The sequence below is a fragment of the Eptatretus burgeri genome, chromosome 4, assembly GCF_056783735.1.
Source record: "Eptatretus burgeri isolate ZD-2024b chromosome 4, Ebu_testis_v1, whole genome shotgun sequence".
NCBI classification, from domain to species: Eukaryota; Metazoa; Chordata; class Myxini; order Myxiniformes; family Myxinidae; genus Eptatretus; species Eptatretus burgeri.
In genome coordinates this window covers 21,847,370-21,861,168 of record NC_140964.1, presented here as the reverse complement: position 1 = coordinate 21,861,168, position 13,799 = coordinate 21,847,370, and positions in this window count along the sequence as shown.

The following is a 13,799-nucleotide window of genomic DNA, read 5'->3' as shown; positions in this document are numbered from 1 at the left end:
CAGATTTCCAAGCAGATGGCAGATGACCTTGGGCAAATGAGAGGGTGAATAGAACAGAGAGAGGGTGAGCAAGAGCAGAAGAGCAGGCTTTGAGGACACTTGGGCTGATGCCGTCTGGACCGGTTGCAGAATCTGACTCGAGGTTTGAAAGCAAGCTCTCCACCTTGTTAGGAGAAAAGGACACAGAGTCCAGGGACAGTTGGGTGCGACTGGGTAAAGTGGGTAGAGATAGTGATGGGTTTAGGACACAAGATTTAGCTGCAAACACCAAGTTTAGACATTCAGCTTTATCACGTGTGGAATCAGCAGTGCGGCCATTTGAGGTAAGGGAGGGATGGAGGGGGAACATACACCAGAAACAGATTTGATTAAACGCCACCAGGATTTTGAGGAGGGAGAGAGGTTTGAGAGTTCAGACTTGTGATGAGAAAGATGTTGTTTTCTGGCTCTCCTGAGGGTAGATACACACTTGTTCCGAGCTTTGTGGAAAGAACTGAGATTGCCCTCAGTTGGGTTTGCTTTCCATGAGGCAAAGGCAAGTTGTTTCAGGACAACTGCCTTGCCACAAGCTTCAGTAAACCAAGGGCGGGAGGAAGGGTAAGACAACTGAACACGAGAGGGGATAAATCTGTGCATGAGGGAGAGCAAGTTTCTTTGAAAGAATTCCCAGGATGAGTTGATGTTTGAGAAAGTAGTGATAGGAGACCAGTCTGTAAGTTTGATGGCTGCTTGGAGACCCTGCCAGTCGGCTTGAGTGAAATGCCAGACTCGACGGCGGTGAGGTGGTTCTCTGATAACAGCCAGAGAGATGTCCACTTTGACAAGGACGTGGTCAGAAGAACCAATTGGAGCGAAGGAAGAGCAGCAGATATTGTCAGGGAAATTTGTCAAAATCAGATCCAGAAGAGATGCAGTACCATTGGTTGAGATCCGGGTCGGGAAGTTGACCGATTGAGTCAGTCCCAATGAGTCGCAGAAAGATTTTGCTGAGGTGCCATGGCAGGTGAGAGAGGTCCCCACACCTAGCCAACTGGCGTGATGACAATTGAAGTCACCACATAAGAGGAAGAGAGAGTTTGGATGAGAAGATAGAAGATGGTCCATGTTTTCGGATAGTGAAAAACCGCATATGGAAATAACATACTGCACACATACACACACACACACACACACACACACACACACACACACACACACACACACACACACACACACACACACACACACACACACACACACACACACACACACACACACACACACACACACACACACACACACACACACACACACACATACACACACACACACACACATCTTTATCTTGCTTATATGCTCTGTCCTTTGAGTAAATCAGTCATTTGGACCTCACTGGTATTTAACCTTCATGCTCATGTGGTCATGCCACTCAGCAGTGGCCCTCTCCACTTTTGGTGTGTCAGTGAAGGAATTTGGAAAAAAAAATAGGGGCAATACCCCTGGGTGCTCACCTGGTAGAATAATTATACTGAGGAGGAAGTCAAAGAGGGACGGCATCAGCAAAATGCAACAAAGAACTAATGTTATGGCAAATACCTATTTTGGGGGCAACCTCAACCCCCACACCCTGTAAATCCCCTTCGACCTAGATTTTTTACATAGCGTGAATAAACTTTGGTACATTACAGGTGACAAAGGTTGCGGTCAAGTTTTATCAAAATTGTATGTGTGGTTTCAGAGAAGAAAGCAATACATATTTTGGGGGGCAAACCTCCTGCAGACCCTATAATTTTTAAATGACGTGAGCAAACTTTAGTACACCATGGGTGATGAAGTTGGTGGTCAATTTACATCGGAATTGTATGTGTGGTTTCAGAGAAGAAAGCAATACATATTTTGGGGGGCAAACCTCCTGTGGACCCTATATTTTTTAAATGACGTGAGCAAACTTTAGTACATCATGGGTGATGAAGTTGGTGGTCAAGATTTATCGAAATTGTGTGTGGTTTCGGAGAAGAAAGCAAATACATATTTTTTGGGGCAACTCCCCCCCACACCCACCCCGTACACCCCCTTAGACCCCGATTTTTTATTTTATATTATTGTGAACAATCTTTGGTAGATCATGGGTGGGAAGGTTGTTGTAAAGTTTCATCGAAATCAGAGGTGTAGTTTTAGAGAAGAAATTGCAAGTATTTGTGGATGGATGGATGACGCGCCATTCCATAAGCTCCCCGGAACTACGTTCCAGGTGAGCTAACTAGTTGAACCTGCGGAAATTCCTTGAAAATAATCTATATCTAATTAAACATAATCTATATTTAACTAGCAGAGCTACCTGTCGCTTCGCTGATGAACCAATTCGTCGTCCTGTTTACCAAAAATTTTGGGCGAGAAGAATAAGAAAAGAAATTTACCTGTGCGGAGTGCTTTAACCTCATTGTTGCACATGTAAAAACAGGAAATGGTAATACCCTCTGCCACCAACATCAGGTGGCGCTACACAGAACACAATTACATAGATAATTTATGCTCTCCCCCCCACTCACACGACATCGCAGCTGAGGCTGCAGCTACGTAGCCTGTTATCCCCCCCCCCCCCACACACACACACACACACACACACACACACACACACACACACACACACACACACACACACACACACACACACACACACACACACACACACACACACACACACACACACACACACACACACACACACACACACACACACACAGAGTTGGGTATGTACCCTGGTGACCGTGCACAAGGAACAGAGACAGACAGAGGCGTCTATATCGATAGATTTGTAATTTTTGTCACAATATAATACAAATTGCATCGTTTCCAAGAAAATTCCAAATTTATGGAAAAAGCATTTTATTCCTTGAATGAGATTCAGGTGTCATCTATATATGCTGCCTTCCTATTATATGTCTCTGTGAAACATGCAAACTTACAATTATGGCTAATTAGATAAAGATAGGCAGAATGCTGAAATGCCATTTCTCTTTTCAAAGTTATGTGTTTTCATTTTACTTTTTCTGTGTAATATCATCATCATAGGGTGGAATCTTTTTTTTAGCTTATCTGCAGAATTAAGGCAGAATGTGGAATCTTTAACATCCACAGTCAATGGTGAGCAGATCAGAAAATGCATCTCCTCTGAAGGAAACACTGTGCAACACAATGCTTTGTCTGTATAGCAGTGATCTGTACAATGGTTAGTGTTTGAGGCATAGATTTTATTGTTGCCTTGAATTTATTGAACAGGAGTTATAAGAAAGTGAAAATATAATTTTCCTTCAAGTTTGAGAATTGAAATTATATGCTGAAATATTTTTTCTCTATTATTCATGCCATAGTGTCAGGTAAATGCGAGACGTTGAGGGATTCACAAGCATTAGTCAGTGAATGTAAATGAATTATTAAAATTGATGGTTTCATGTTATAAGTTTGCTGGTGCACACACATTGGTAAATTGTAATATAAACTGCTTGATGTAATGAGCTAATTTTGAGTGTAGATGGCAGTATTGTACTGTGAACTATCTGGTGAGATTTGTGAAGGTGCTGGAACATTCTCAGGTGCACCTTCCAGTTTGGACTGCAATCACATTTGCTGGAATGGCCGGAATTGTTCTGTGATACTATATAAACCCCCGAGAGGGAGGTGTAGAGAGACGTGTGATATGTGACAAGAAGTGCATTTTGATCGTCCCATGCTCGATTTAACTCCCATCAGTGAATGAGGTGTTAATGTCCAGAACGGTTGTTAATGCATGGAGTCTATCTGGTTGATTAAAAATCATAAAAATTGTGCATTGGGAGAGAATTGCTTTGAGCTCTTGAAATCATCCTGGATAGGCCAGCGTGCGAGAGAGGACACTGCGACGGGAATCAAAGGTTCAATAGCCCTGGAGGACGAGGTAAACATGCATGAGTTGTGCTGGTAGGACTGCGGCACTGGGCGGCGGATACAACCCAACATGGGAATTGTAGTTGGACATTGCATGTAATGGTGAACTTCCTCATTTGACTTTCTTTCTGTATATTTGAAACACAAATTTCAAAAACGTTACGCTGTTGATGTGGTCATTGTAACGCCACTCTGAAGTCCCAGACACCAACTGACAAAGATCCATTTGAGTGGTAGGTGACCTATGCATTCGTTCATGACCCTGGGTTGCAGTCGTTAGAGAATATGCTGGGTTTGGCACCACAAACAATATACGTACACCAAAGGGGAGGAAAGCCCCAAGGTGTGCATATCACTGCTTCCTCCAACACACAGTTTTGCTGAAGTGGTGGTATTTTTTGGGGCTGGCAGGATGCTTCCACAACATGCTTCAACACACGCTTCTAAGCTGTTTCACCTGGGTTTGAATCCCTACCCAGCTATAAACTGTTTCACAGGCAGACTGATACATCAATGTGTGTGCTGTCCCTCTAATTTATTATTATTATTTTTGTATGCAATGTCGATGCTCGAATGAGAGTGAACACACAACGCACAGTGAGGGGGGCATGAGACAAGAGGGGTGGGAGAGGGATGGACAGAACAGTGGGGAACAGAGACATTCGGAGATCTGCGGAAGGGAGAGGGATGAAGCAGGGAATATGGGGTGTACAAGATGGACATAATAGGGACTTTCAGGAAGGAAAGCAGGGAACTTGAAGGAGGTGGGTTTGGGGTGGATTAACGGGGGTAGAAAAGATCGAGGCTTTGGATGGAGGAAGATAAGAGGTGGTGGTGAACAACTGTTTTGAAGGCCTGGATGAAAGAATGGGATTGAAGGGATTGTGGGAGTTTATTCCAAAGGCAAGAAAAAAAAGAGGAATGAAAGAGTGAAGGTGAGCAGTGATTCATGATTTTGGTAGTTTTACCAGAAGGGGTTTGTTAGCCGACCTTGAGCGCCCTGCGGAAATCTGGTGGGGACAAATCGCAGACAGAGCGGGGGGGGGGAGACCGGAGAGGAGATGGTAGAGAACTGAAAGACCATCGACCTGGCTGTGGTGAGAGAGTGAGAGGCCCAAAGGCTCAGTCTCATCATGGGAGATACCAATGATCCTAAATGCTTTGGTTTCCAAAGCGTGAAGCTGAGAAAGGTGAGAGGCATGAGTACCAGCCCAGAGGGGAGAGCAGGACTCCATCAGGTTGTGGACAAAAGCTTTGCATGTGGTCAGGAGCTCAAGAGGGCCGAGGAAGGACTTTGCACGACGGAGAATTCCCAGTCGGCGACTGGCTTTGGAGGCCAGGTTGGAAATGTGACTTTCCCAGGAAATATCATGGCAGATCGTGAAACCCAGAAGCTTGAATGAAAGGACTTCTTCCAGAGGATTGTTGAGAAAGTAGATGGGGGGGGGTTGAATGGACCTTAATCGGACATCCTGTCTCCAGCATTAGTCGTTGGATGATACAGATCCTATGGTTTCCTTCACAAAGAGTTGGCGAGTATTTGCCTGCACCCTTGTGAAATTCCAAATTCCTGTCCTAACTACTGCTGGGAAGGTAATGGTAAACTACCCAGCATAGCCCTTGCTCAGAAAGCTGCTCTGGTAGCACTGAAGCTCTGTGAAGTATGGTACATCAGAGAGAGAGAGAGAGAGAGACAGAGACAGAGACAGAGAGAGAGAGAGAGAGACAGACAGGTAGTTATTTCTTTTGTTGAATTATTTAAATTGACATTGAAACACTGTGCAGATGACAAGATGAGATGTACTGGTATGTTGGAGCAGTCATCATGCTGAACCAACGATTGCATGTTCCCAAATTATACTAAACATTTTCAAAAAACATTTCTCAAACATTGTCACCAAATTCTATGAAAACATCTTTTGTGGGTTTAAAAAAATATATTATTTCAGAATATATTCCATTCTTAAAACGTTTTCAAGACATTTTGATGTTTGCGATGTTAATCTTTAATATAATCATAACACTTTAAAATGTTCCGAAAATAATGTTTTTTTAATGATGTATGTAAAACCCTACAAAATAATGTTTTCATAATGTTTGGCAGAATGTATTTATGTTGTTTTACCAACACTAACAAGTTTCCCATGCCTGCACGGGATTCTAAATGGGGTGAAGATGAAGAGGGCAAAAATGTAAATGGCGTCTTCTCTCATTGAGCCGGCAAGCTGGGAGCAACAATTCACATTTGTTGCCACATCTGATGTAATTTAAATTCTCTAATGGTGACAAGGTACTCCATTTGAAACTTTGTTTGATTTCCAGTATGTCACTTTTTGATGGCTTGGGTCTGTAATAATTTTTTTATTATTATTGGTGCCAAAGCCAGTGACCAATTGCAAATTAATAGCAAGATTATTGTGTTGGCTGAGTTGTTGCGGCGATGGAACCCGAGCCACTGGTCTCTTCACTTAGCATATTTGTCAGAATTGTCCAATTATTTGTAGGAATTGTTCAGTGGCATATTTGTCAGAGATTTAGTCTGAATTGGATGCAACTTTAAGCATTTTGTTTCAGTTCTTGCTTTCTTTGCAAAAAAAAACAAATAAATAAATAAACCGAGTTGAAAGCAGGTCCTCATGAGTGACAAGTGCTTCATCATTAAAAAGGGTAATGTTCTTATTACATCATCCTTGTGACTCTGACAGCCACTTTCTGCAACTCTTCTCACCTACTTTCCAATTCATAGTGCCGCCAATATTCCAAACATGAACGATTAATCCAAAACCTCAAGAAAATGAGCGCCGTTCCACATGGCGGGCTAAAGCATTTTTCATCCTCCTTCGCGTCTGCGTATAAATAGCTTGGCTGGTTCCAGGTTTTGAGCAGGGTAATTGACCATTTTCGTGACTGCGTTTTTATGCAATGCGAAAATTGCTTTCGTCTAAAAAGCCCCTGCGTTGAGATGATCAAAGCATGGCGGGGGGCAGGGGGGGGGTTGGCGTTTATAAGCTGTCATTCAGTTCCACAAAACGCCTGGCGCTTCCAAATGTGCTTCTGCTGGCAGAGCCTATTTGTCTTAATCGGAGGCTCGCCATATTCGGTTATTAAATTGTTATTGGATCTTGCCAATAAACTGTGAAGCCTGCAGCATCTTAACTTTATTGTAATAAGCACATCATCCTAATAGTGTTACAAAGAAAGCGCTTTCTGTCAGGCGCTTATTATTCCTTCCACGCGAGACTCAAATAAGATGTCCAAAGAAAAAAAAATCCATACTTTATTTTTCAAATGTCTAGTTTGAGCAAATTTTGAATTTTAATTCAGTAATCATCAATCGCATTGCTAGGAGATGTTCGGTCAGATAACCCTTGGGGTAAACTGAAATGATGTTGCAGCATGATGGAAAACATCCATTCTCCATCCTAGTAGTTAACGCGTGAAACAATTTTTCTATCATGGCTGTATATCAATATTTAAACCATGTTTTTTTTTTTCACACGGATATAGTTAAACCGTTGCCATGAGGTTACACCGTGACGATGCACGCCGCTCCAAACTTTTATGCGCTTCTCACCCATTGAGCTGCAAATGATTCTCTTCTCGCTTCGCCTTCGAAAATGCTTTACGGCGCCTATTTTATGAGTGTTCCGACCTTTCCCAACGCTCGCCCTCGGAAAATCAGGCACCGTTACAGTGCCCACCCATTGTTCCTTCGGTGAGAAGCGACGCCCGTCCATCGTGGTTTAATGTCATTGCTATGACTACCTGTAGCACTCCAAAAGTATTCCCTTTAACCTGAGAATTTCTCGCCAAAGCGATTTAAACTTCAAAGCGATAGCTTTCAGGAAAATTCACAAGGCTTTGAGAATTGGCATCGACATAGTTTCACATGTATGAAAATTGACAAAATTTATCATCAAACATTTATTTCAAAGCTCAAACGAGTGATGTAACTTATAAGCTGAAACAAAAAGTGGAATAATGTTTATCATAGAGTCGACACCATCCAAAATACCTTTCTTTTAACTTTTAAAGGAAAAAGTGTGTGTGTGTGTGTGTGTGTGTGTGTGTGTGTGTGTGTGTGTGTGTGTGTGTGTGTGTGTGTGTGTGTGTGTGTGTGTGTGTGTGTGTGTGTGTGTGTGTGTGTGTGTGTGTGTGTGTGTGTTACCAAGCTGTGTACTGATATTAGAGATTATGTCTGTTGCAATTTGAACCTCCAATTATAGCTGAAAACGATCAGTGTTGCATTAGAAATATATATATATATATATATATATATATATATATATATATATATATATATATATATATATATATATATATATATATATATATATATATATATATATTATATACATCCTGAGAAAGTTGAAGGATCACAAATTAAATATTTTCTGATGAAATGGAAGTCTTTCCTCTTTCGTTCAAAATTGATAGAGTAGTTCTTCGCACTACAAGTATTTATTGGTTGACTGTTCCATTTTTCATAAACCATGGATAATCCCAACCAACTTAACCTTGCATCCCATGACTAGCTTCTCTCAACGCTATATGTGTACACCGCTCAGAGAATCCAGGAAAGCAGAAAACTGGAATTGCGTGAGCAGGGAAATACTTATATAACCACTCTCATACATCCATATAATCCAATGTGATGCAGGAAGGAGCAGAAATCCAAACATGATGACGTGGCTTTAACCAGACACCATACAAAATTCCATGCTTTTGCACCTGACAGAAAAGAAGTTACAACTCTGAGATTAAAATGACTGTGGGCCAGAGCTGGAGTTTGGAATTGAGGAAGTTCATGGACCACAAACAGAATGTCGCCTCAGGTAAAGTTTGCTTCTTCTTTTTATTTGCTTCATATTGGTCAAGTTGACTTTGATTCTATTTATTGGTTGGTTGGGCTTGAAATATACACATACAAGTAAAAGTACCCATCCCGAGTGATGGGAAAAATTTAGGTTAAACTATAAATTTAAATTATTTCACGATCTCTAAAAAGGTTCATGATTGTTGCACTCTTAGTTTCACTCAGAGCCAAATTTCTGAGCTAATTATACCATCCATCATGAAATGGTGGTGCATCATCGGGTGGTGGAGGTTAAATTTGTCTCAAAAGAATATCCCACTTGCTAAATAAAATTTGGCATCACCATTATTCATGCCTGTTCTGCTGTCATTTCAAGCGTGTGTTGAGCTTTTCAAATGCAGCGCGGGAACCGGCCACCATAAACGGGAGACAAATGCACGGACAGACACGCTGTTCACAATATATCTCGACAAGCGGGACACCTGTGGGAAAACCACTGGTATAGATATGTGTGACATTTGGAAATCTTGAGTTTGATGCTACATGTAGTTTTACAAATCTGTTGCTGGTAATTCATCAGATGCAGAAATTATGAAATCGACACAATTTATTTCCTTCACATAATATGTGAATGTCCATGCACATGTCAAATACAGTTTGTAACGTGTAATTATACGTAATGTAAAATGTGACTTCAAAATCACAATTTTCTCCTCCCAACTCCCACACTCTCTCCACCCACGCTCCCCCCCCCCACCCACACTCATCACACACATTGCACAGGGGAGAAGGAGGAGGGGAAGAGGATCATGCACAGGGGAGAGGAGGGAAGTTGGGGTGAGGAGTGGGAGAGCGTGTGGAGTGACTTACTTCTGCCTTGACTTGATTGACTCAATTTGAGAGGGGAGAGAACCTGCCTTGACTGACTGACTTCTGTCATTCATTTTAAAACTTGAAAGCATCAAATATACTTTACTTCAAAAATTAAAAATTTCTTAAAACCAAACGTTATAAATTAATATTGGATTCTATCGTTGGTCCACATATTCAATTTATTATTTGCAAAGTTTTTCGAGGTACAGTATTGTTTAATTTTATAGTTGGAAAAGAGTTAACTCGCCTTCATTAAATAAACTCTTTATATATACCCGGGAACATGAAAAATATAATTTGACAACAGTTCGATCCATAACTTCAGTTTTTCCGAGCAGGGAACCCTTCCTTTCCTCTTCTACTCCCTCTTACTCTTTTCCTCCTGCTCTCCCCTCACCTCTCCCTCCTCCCCCCTCCACTCCCCTCTCTACATCTCGTACAAACAGATACATTCAAAACAGCTTTTATAACTAATTCCAGTCAGTAACGCTACCCCCACTCTTCTACTCCCCCTCCCTCCTCTCTCCTCTCCCTCCCCCTCTCTCTCCCCGTTCTCACATCGTGTCTGACCAGATATTAGAATACATTTTTGTCTAAAAACACCAATATTCGTCCAAGTTTCTCACATTTTGCTGAAACTGAGTCTCAAACCATCTTAGCGACTCCAAAAAATGATATCAGATGGTGAATTCGTGTTGAGATAAAGCCATGAGGGGGTCTGGATGGACTTTATATTACAGGGCTTAATTTCACTTAGAATTCATTTTTGTCCAATTTTCTTCCCGTTTTTTTGCAAATAAGTCTTAAACCATATTAGTGACCATGGGAAATGAAAGCAGATATCGACTTAAAGTTAAGATAAAGTTGTGAGAGAGTAAGAAAATGTGAGCCTTACAAAAGAGGCTTCACGGAGCAAAGAAATGTTGTCGATTTGATTTTGAAGCCCCTCCCTGAACTGGGAAGCCCCTTCCTGAACCGACAGATCAGATCGACTGGTGGTGATTATTATTGAGATGACTTCCCTTTGAAGGAACTTCAACACAGAAAGAGACCATTGGCCCATCAAACCTGTACACTGTATAGTGGTTGCGAACCTATGACAATTTTTTGTGTGCAGAGACAAAGCTCATGGAAGAGTAAGAACACGACATGGATCAAGATGCAACAGGACAAAAGGAACAGTTGGGGTTGGGGTGGGGCACCAACAGCAGAGTCGAAGAACAAAATAGAGGGAGAGATTTGGACAAGCAATGGTGTGGGGAGGAATGGGGTGGACAGGATGAGACAGAAGGAAACTTTCCTCCCCCCTTACCCCTCCTCTCCCTCCTCCCCTATCTATCTATCTCTCTCTCTCTCTCTCTCTCTCTCTCTCTCTCTCTCTCTCTCTCTCTCTCTCTCTCTCTCTCTCTCTCTCTGTCTCTCTCTCTGTCTCTCTCTCTGTCTCTCTCTCTGTCTCTCTCTCTGTCTCTCTCTCTCTGTCTCTCTCTCTCTGTCTCTCTCTCTGCCTCTCTCTCTCCCTGTCTCTCTCTCTCTGTCTCTCTCTCTCTCTGTCTCTCTCTCTCTGTCTCTCTCTCTCTGTCTCTCTCTCTCTGTCTCTCTCTCTGTCTCTCTCTCTCTGTCTCTCTCTCTCTGTCTCTCTCTCTCTGTCTCTCTCTCTGTCTCTCTCTCTCCCTGTCTCTCTCTCTCTCTGTCTCTCTCTCTCTCTCTCTCTCTCTCTGTCTCTCTCCGTCTCTCTCTCTCCGTCTCTCTCTGTCTCTCTCTGTCTCTCTCTCTCTGTCTCTCTCTCTGTCTCTCTCTCTGTCTCTCTCTCTGTCTCTCTCTCTCTCTCTCTCTCTCTCTCTCTCTCTCTCTCTCTCTCTCTCTCTCTCTCTCTCTCTCTCTCTCTCTCTCTCTCTCTCTCTCCCCCCCCCCCCCGTCTCTATATGTCCATACTCTATCCTTTTTAAATGTTGAGCATCAAGCAAGGTGGAAACATGCACCATCTTTATTTAGTCTTTGATAATACTAAGGGCTTGACTGTGGTTTGAAGTGTCAACCTCCTCAACTCCGAGCAGACGATCTAACTCTAATGGATTACGTCATGATCAAGTGCAGCGAGTATTAAATTTAAGTTTATTTTGGACCTCTTTAAAGTCTATTATGAAACGTTATTTTTAGGTCACAATGCTAAATGGAGGTTTTTCTTTGAATGATCACCTTGCACTGCAACCCTTGTTCAAAGACTTTCAGTGTCGATTACTGATATTAACAACGCTGACATGGTTTGTTCAACTTTGTGATAATCCTCAAATCGTATCTTAAGGCACTGTTAAACAAACAAATTCCATGTTGTATTTATACATTTAAAATGCATCTCGTTTGTTATCATGCCACTTCTTCTGATTGAATGTTGAGCTTTGCTTTTCAAATGCAACACGGGAAGCGGCCACCAGAAATGGGAGACAGACGACAGACATAAACATATGGACAGATACCAAGATTCACATTATAAAATAGATATACACCTCTGAACCATGTTGGTGTACATGGCAGTGTAAAGTTTAGATATAAATATATTATATGAAATAATTATGAAAATAGAAGAAAAACTAGTGTATAACATGCCAATAACAAGTGATAGAATTGCATCTCATGTGTGAAGATTAAAATGCTCGAGTACTGTCAATTGTTGATAATATACAATACTCTGTGATCGGTTGTCATGCCACAATGATAAAGTGCCAAAACTGCAGAAGGTCTATGAAAAGTGTTTCTAATGTGGTGAATACTCTGGCTCCTGAGAAGGAAATATCATATGACAAGCGTATAAAAATCAAAGTCTTAGCTAATGAAAGTTACTCCATGGGGCAGATTGCAGCTTGACTTCATGTTTCAGCAGGAGCTGTATGCAAGACTCTGAAAAGGATATGCCAAACTGGTTCTGTTGGCAATTGAAACAGTCGAGGAAGAAATCCAGAACTCTCCCAAAAAATCATGTGAAGTACCTCGATGTGAGAGACGTCGATCCATTTGAGATTTTGTGAATGACCTTGCTGAAAGTATGTGGTTTTCTTTCTATAAGAGCGAGGCTTATGGAAGAGCTTCAAGAACAGTAAGGTACAAATTAGAGCATGTAGAAGCTCCCCAAAAATATTTTATGAAGAGAGGTAGCCAAACAAAAAGGTTGAAATGGGCAGCAGAAATGAAAAAAATATATATCTGAAAGGTGTTTACAGATGAGTCCAAGTTTGAACTGCTTGGCAATGATGAACAGCAACTTGTTTGAAGGTGCAAAGGGAAGCGGTATAACAGTCAGTGTGTAAATCGGACACATTTGGCATCTCAGCCGAGGGTGTCAAGTGAAGGTACATTGACCGACTTCCGAGAGGCAGAGGCAGGTTCTGACCTATCGTGTCATTCTGTCATGTATTGGGCAGGAGTTCTTCTTCCAATATGTCAATGACACGAGCATACACCCAATGTCATGAAAAGCCATATGGCACATGAAGCGGCTGATAGACGCTGACAAAGATGTCTTGGCTTGCACAAATTTGTGATATGAACATAATTGAGACTATATGGGGTTATGTATGTGGAAACAGAAAGTTAAACGGCAAACAAACACCTCATATGAATTGTGCAAAGTGTTACAGGATATTTGGAACAACATTGCACAGTATGGTGTACCACTTTTGCAAGAGTAGTTGCTGGAATGAAGCACTATGCGCCTATCGATTCCACTAGTGAAGTTAGGTGATCCACCAAAGTTTGAAAATTTTCCCGCCTTTTTTGACTGCAGGCCGCCGTTTTGAAATTTCAGGAAAAATCCATATTTTTGGAAATAATATTGATTTTTGAATATTTAAAATATATATATATATATATTTCTCTGTGTTTAGATGGCCAAATGCACTTCAATAGGCACCATTATGATAGTAAGTACCCGTAAAAATTATTCACAAACTTGTCCCGACATTTTGTGAAGGGGTTGCCATTTTGGAAATTCAGTGAAAATCGTATATTTTGTGTATATCTAATGAAATATATATTTTTTTATTCTTTGTGTACTTGCAGATAAACCTTGACTGACCAATGGTCAGGGCTACTGTGGCTATGTGGGACAAGTTCGCTAGTTACAGGAAATTTTGCGAAAGTGCTAATTCTTTGCGTGTCGTAAATGATCTTGCTGAAAGAGGAATTAAGCTAGTGTCTGACTTTATTCATATGT